Source organism: Tachypleus tridentatus, chromosome 9, assembly GCF_004210375.1.
Source record: "Tachypleus tridentatus isolate NWPU-2018 chromosome 9, ASM421037v1, whole genome shotgun sequence".
Lineage (NCBI taxonomy): Eukaryota > Metazoa > Arthropoda > Merostomata > Xiphosura > Limulidae > Tachypleus > Tachypleus tridentatus.
Window position 1 is genome coordinate 93,955,488 of NC_134833.1, and position 5,627 is coordinate 93,961,114.

General features: G+C 33.2%; 1 long non-coding RNA gene across 1 annotated transcript; it reads left to right on the forward strand.

Moving 5' to 3' along the window:
• The first annotated feature begins 357 nt into the window (after positions 1-357).
• On the forward strand, positions 358-5,392 carry LOC143227189 (uncharacterized). Its single transcript, XR_013014927.1, has 2 exons — positions 358-674; positions 5,223-5,392. It is a non-coding gene; the product is annotated as an uncharacterized LOC143227189 (long non-coding RNA).
• The last annotated feature ends 235 nt before the right edge of the window (positions 5,393-5,627 follow it).

Consider the following 5,627-nt stretch of genomic DNA (forward strand, 5'->3'; position numbering starts at 1 on the left):
ATCGAGTTTCGCTTCTTGCAAAAGTATAACTATATTACTTAACCGAAATTACACTGATAATAATCTCTTTTTATTCGTGGGTTATAATAAATAGGTTATAATGACTAGCTATTTAAGATTTGGTTGCTTAACGTTAGGACCCACCCCAGGTATGAAATTTAAAATATAGCCCGAGGAAACAGTTAGTGAACCTCACCGGAAACAGTTTTCTATGTTACATCCTGGTGTCAAGACTTCGTCTATCTGTGTTTACCCCCATTTTTTTAAAATTCCTTGCAACGTCCCATGCGTAACGCCCAACAAGTCACCAAGCAACCGTAATTCAGAGGCATTGTCGCAGGCTTAAAGGTAGTAGATGGGAAGAAAAGCTACATTATATTCAACTGGTGTTGACGGTTAATAATTACTATTTCTTAACTGAGAAGAGAAACTTGTATGAGTGTGACCAAAACCGATTAAGTAACACACAATTGTACATACGTATATAACTAAAGAGTTAAGTTATAACAGTTGTCAAAAATGACAAAATATAAATATTTCTAGAAACATCTAGAATAGATAGTTTCCAAAAGCTTCCAAAAGGCGTTGGGCGCATTCCTTCTCTCTACATTTGTTTCATACAACAAAATGAAGAACTCGTTGGCCAATGGCGTAAAGTCAACGTTTAATAAATGGTAAGTGCTCAAGTATTCAACCTGCAATATGCCGACACTCACACTATCATTCATTGTTTGTTCGGCCAGTTATGGAATTATTAGATACTCACTAATATACTAGTTCTAAGTTAGATAAATATTGGTTACAAATAAATTCCACACAACCCCATTTTGCATTCTTCTTTTAAAATTATTATAACATTATATTCAACATATAACATTAAAGGATAACAAGAGACATTCTTGTCTACCCAGACTGTTCTGTTTGATAAATTAAACTAAACCCCCATAATAAACTACAACTTAAAAAATGTAGCTCAAACGTTATCAGTGGGTGGTGATGACTAGCTGCCTTCCCTTTAGCCATTACACTACTAAATTAGGGATGGCTAGCGCATATAGACCTAATGTACCTTTGCGCGAATTTCGAAAACAAACAAACCTTCCAAAAGTTAAACACTTTTTAGAAAAATAAAGTCGTCAAAGCTGAAGATATCTCTTTTTCTGTCCAAATTTGTATTTATGTCTCCTATAGCTTTACTCCTCTCACTTTTAAATATAACATAAAAGATCATGCATCGATAGTATCAGTTCCCTCAACAATCTTGAACTGATCCAGGACAATGTCTCATCTCCATGGTTACTGACTCTCGCTTTAAAACAAACTCACTTTTGATGTTGTATTCTTATTGATAAAAACAAGAGTTTTGCAAAAATTTGGTATTACTTTGATAAAGCATAAGATGCATACTTTGTGAAAAGGTATAATACTTGAATGTGGTAATCAAATGAAGTCGACTATCAAAATTTCTCTAATTTTTATAAATATTCAATAAGTTTTTTGAACGATGTTTCAATTGTAGGCGGCCCGGCATGGCCAAGCGCGTTAAGGCGTGCGACTCGTAATCTGAGGGTCGCGGGTTCGCATTCCCGTCGCGCCCAACATGCTCGCCCTTTCAGCTGTGGGGGCGTTATAATGTGACGTTCAATCCCACTATTCGTTGGTAAGAGTAGCTCAAGAGTTGGCGGTGGGTGGTGATGACTAGCTGCCTTCCCTCTAGTCTTACACTGCTAAATTAGAGACGGCTAGCACAGATAGCCCTCGAATAGCTTTGTGCGAAATTAAAAAACAAACAATTCAATTGTAGGCAATTGCTCTAAATTTTTTCTTTACATCAACTGAATCGTCATAATTTTTGTTTTCTGTTTTAAAAAAATGTTTTATTTTGTATAAGTATGTCTATTGTATTTTTCAATCATTTTTTGAAAATTAATAGTCTCATATATTCGACCGAAAAAATGTGTTTGACAATTGTTTTATTGAAATAAAACCATTTCTTTCTAATGAGACTCCAATTTTATGCAACAAAGTGTGGAATATCTTTCAACAACATGTAATTTCTCATATTGAAAAATACAAGATATAATTACCAAATTACATACCTAATTAGATTCTCACTTGGAAACAAACACGTTTTTATGTAATTTTCATCATATAATTAATTTCTCACTTTTAAACAAAGAAACAAACTTTCAAGATGACTTCAAAAGAAAGTAATAAAAAATAAATAAAAATGGTAGATTATACAAAAAGTAGTTGTGCGAGACATTTTCCCAAAACCTGGTGAGACATTGTCCGTATCCTATCTTGAGCACCTCAACCAGATTCCCTCAAACTCCACTCTTTTCAAGATAAAAATGCTCTGAGATCTTAACCTATCATCATATGATAAAATTTTCATTCCAAGTATCATTACAGTATCCGTTCTCTAAACCTCTTCCAGTACTTCAACATGATTTATAATGGCGCGGGTTTCAACAAACGCTTTAACCAAAATAGTCAAAATTTGTGAATTTTAACTTCTGAGGATAAATATATATAGAACCCCCGCTAGTACAGCAGTAAGTCTATGGATTTACAACGCTAAAATCAGGGTTTCAATTCTCCTCGGTGGTCTCAGCAGAGAGCCTAATGTGGCTTTGTTATAAGAAACATACACTCTGATATACAGAAAATATTTAATAATACTTATCACAAGACCTTAGTATTGAGACTTTTTTATATTTTTAACACCACTCTTTATTCAATCCATTAGGATTCTTCCAGGAAGAAGTGTATTATAATATTTCAACTACGCTTTTCTGTTATACCAGTACATAATTCACCAGACCGATTGAATCACAATAAACAAAATAGTCGTTGGATATAATCCATTTGTTACAACAACAATGATTATGGTGCTAACAACTTTTTTCCGCTGGTGCAGTACGATTTCAATTCATTTTGTGAGATATAGAACTCTATTTCTTTGTTATGGCTTTCAAATAATTAATAATAATATTTAAGCTTTATTGTTTATTAACATCCGTATCAAGTATTGGCCAGGCATTTGATTATTGTCTGTGTTTTTGGTACGTTTATTTCAAGTTTTGTTACAATTTAATAAATGTTTGTTGCTATTTTGTTTGTTTTTCTTTTAGAACTCTGGTTGTAGCAGCATGTTATTTTAAACTGTTACAGTTATACTTATTATAAAACATTATTTTGGTAGGTTTTGAGTCTTTATTGTTTCATGTTTGGTTGTTTGTTTTTGAATTTCGCGCAAAGCTACACGACGGCTATCTGCGTTAGCCTTCTCTAATTTAGCAATGTAAGACTAGAGGGAAGGCAGCTAGTCATCACCACCCACCGCCAACTCACGGGCTACTCTTTTACCAACGAATAGTGGAATTGACGGTAACATTATAATGCCCTCATGGCTGAAAGGGCGAGCATGTTTGGTGCGACCGGGATTCGAACTTGCGACCCGCAGATTACGAGTCGAACATCGTAACACACTTGGCCATGCCGGGTCCCTTTAGTGTTTCAACCACCTCCTTTTCTTACAAAACTCTTAGGGACGGAATTAATAACGTAGTATTAGAAATATAGTAGGCCTAATACTAATGTTTTATGACGAATATAATATATATATTCAAACACACACATATAAACTCTTTTTTAATAAAAATAATGTTTTCAGTATTTCCAGTAAACAGCATCTAAAACATCGAATGAAATATTGTTAGAAAAATTATATATTATCTGATAGTTACTGGAAATACTGTAAAGATTATTGTAGCAGTTTCTTTAATACAAAGTTAAGTACATATGATGATAGCAAAATAATTTAACGCTATCTGTTGTTAGTTATACAAGTTAGCTCACGTTCACTGATAGGTCATAACAGCAAAATGTCAAGTACTTGCTAATTACTTTTGTTCTTCTCATATCTCCATGTTATTCCTTTAAACACAAACACAATATTTGCAAAACTGATGTATTAAACTAACTAGAAAATTTCCAATTCAGTAATAATTAATTCACTGTTACAGATTTATCAATCAACTGTAACCTAGTCTTAACTCTACTTTTACATCATTGAGTAGTTCCTAAACTTTCTAGAAAATTCCAGACATTGAAATGCTCTCATAAGTTACGTCAAAACACCCCTCTGCTTCCAGAACATAGTGCGATGTTTTCAGATTTCTCTCAGAAAGAAGTACAGGCAGAGACATATTCACCAAAGTGGTGTGGGAGCAGATCCACATTGTATAGTTTGATCTCAGTACTTAATAATATTTCAAAATTTAGTGTTTTGAGACTTGAATATTCTTGCTATATTGTAATTCCGCATGACTTGAATGTTTTTCTTGTTTTTTTCTGAGGACCACTTTAGTCATACTAAGAAAGTTGAACTGAAAGAATGATCTTAAACCAGGTGAAACCTGAAGGTGTGAACAACCGCAATCTTTCTTGAGCAATGCAGTCAAAGTCAAGGTTCACACTTGGACAAATTCTTATGTGTTAAACTGGTAGGTGAGAAGTAAACTCTTTCAGTGTGAACTCTTTCACCAATATAAGCTAGTTGACAAAAGTTAAAGTTAAAAACTATGATAAAACAGTCTATCACAATGCAATCTAAAAATGCTAGAAGGAGTTCTATATCAATAAATGAATTCCAAATAGACAATATCAATAACGAGAATAAGTTTGATAAATACCTGTCTTAAACAAACTACTATCTTCTTCATCGATATCTGTGGGGATCAGGTGTTGCGAATACATCAAAAGTATATTTCAAACTTGACTAGGTAAATCCTCTTAAACAAATAAAAACAAATGGACGTGCCAGTCACTTGACTATGGGCTACTCGTATGTCAACAAGGGGTGTCACAACCTTGGGTTATCACACGGTGTGCAGCCAGAGCAGATCACTCTTTATGCATATAATGTTTTTCATGCTACACGGTCTTCTTTTAATGGATGATACATATGATTACCTAGGTGACTCATCGGTCCGGTGTATAACTAAAAGGACAAAACTTAGTAGTTCTCTTGAAAAATTTTAAGAAGAAACTCTGAAATACAGTGAATACTGAAAAAAATGTAACTTAAGGACTAGATATGATATGCCTGTACATCAAAATAGCCTACAATAATATAAAAATAATTTGCTTGAACAATGCCTTGTAGGTGTTGTTCGTTTCAATATATTAATTTTTTTACTTATTACATTTTTCAGGATCCCCTCCGGCTATGGAGTCACGTTGTTTCACGTTTGTGAGACAGTGTTACGTCATCCCTATTTTGAAACATCCATCACAAAGAGAAACAACCTAACGGCAGTAACCTATTGCTAGTTTTTAAACTTATTAGACAGTTATTTATTATGTAATTAATTTTTATTGTATTTACTCGTTTAGTATTATTATTAAACATGATTTTTTTACAAAATTCTCAATGTTAATAAAAAGGAATAACGCTTTTAATATAAAAAAAGCAACATGGTTAACAAACGTAACCCCATTATATATATGTGTGTGGGTGTATTAGTATATGTATATTATAACCACAAATTTTTTCAGACCATAAACCAAAACACATTAACATGAAATAGAATACTTTGCACATTTTAAGAAAGGATCCC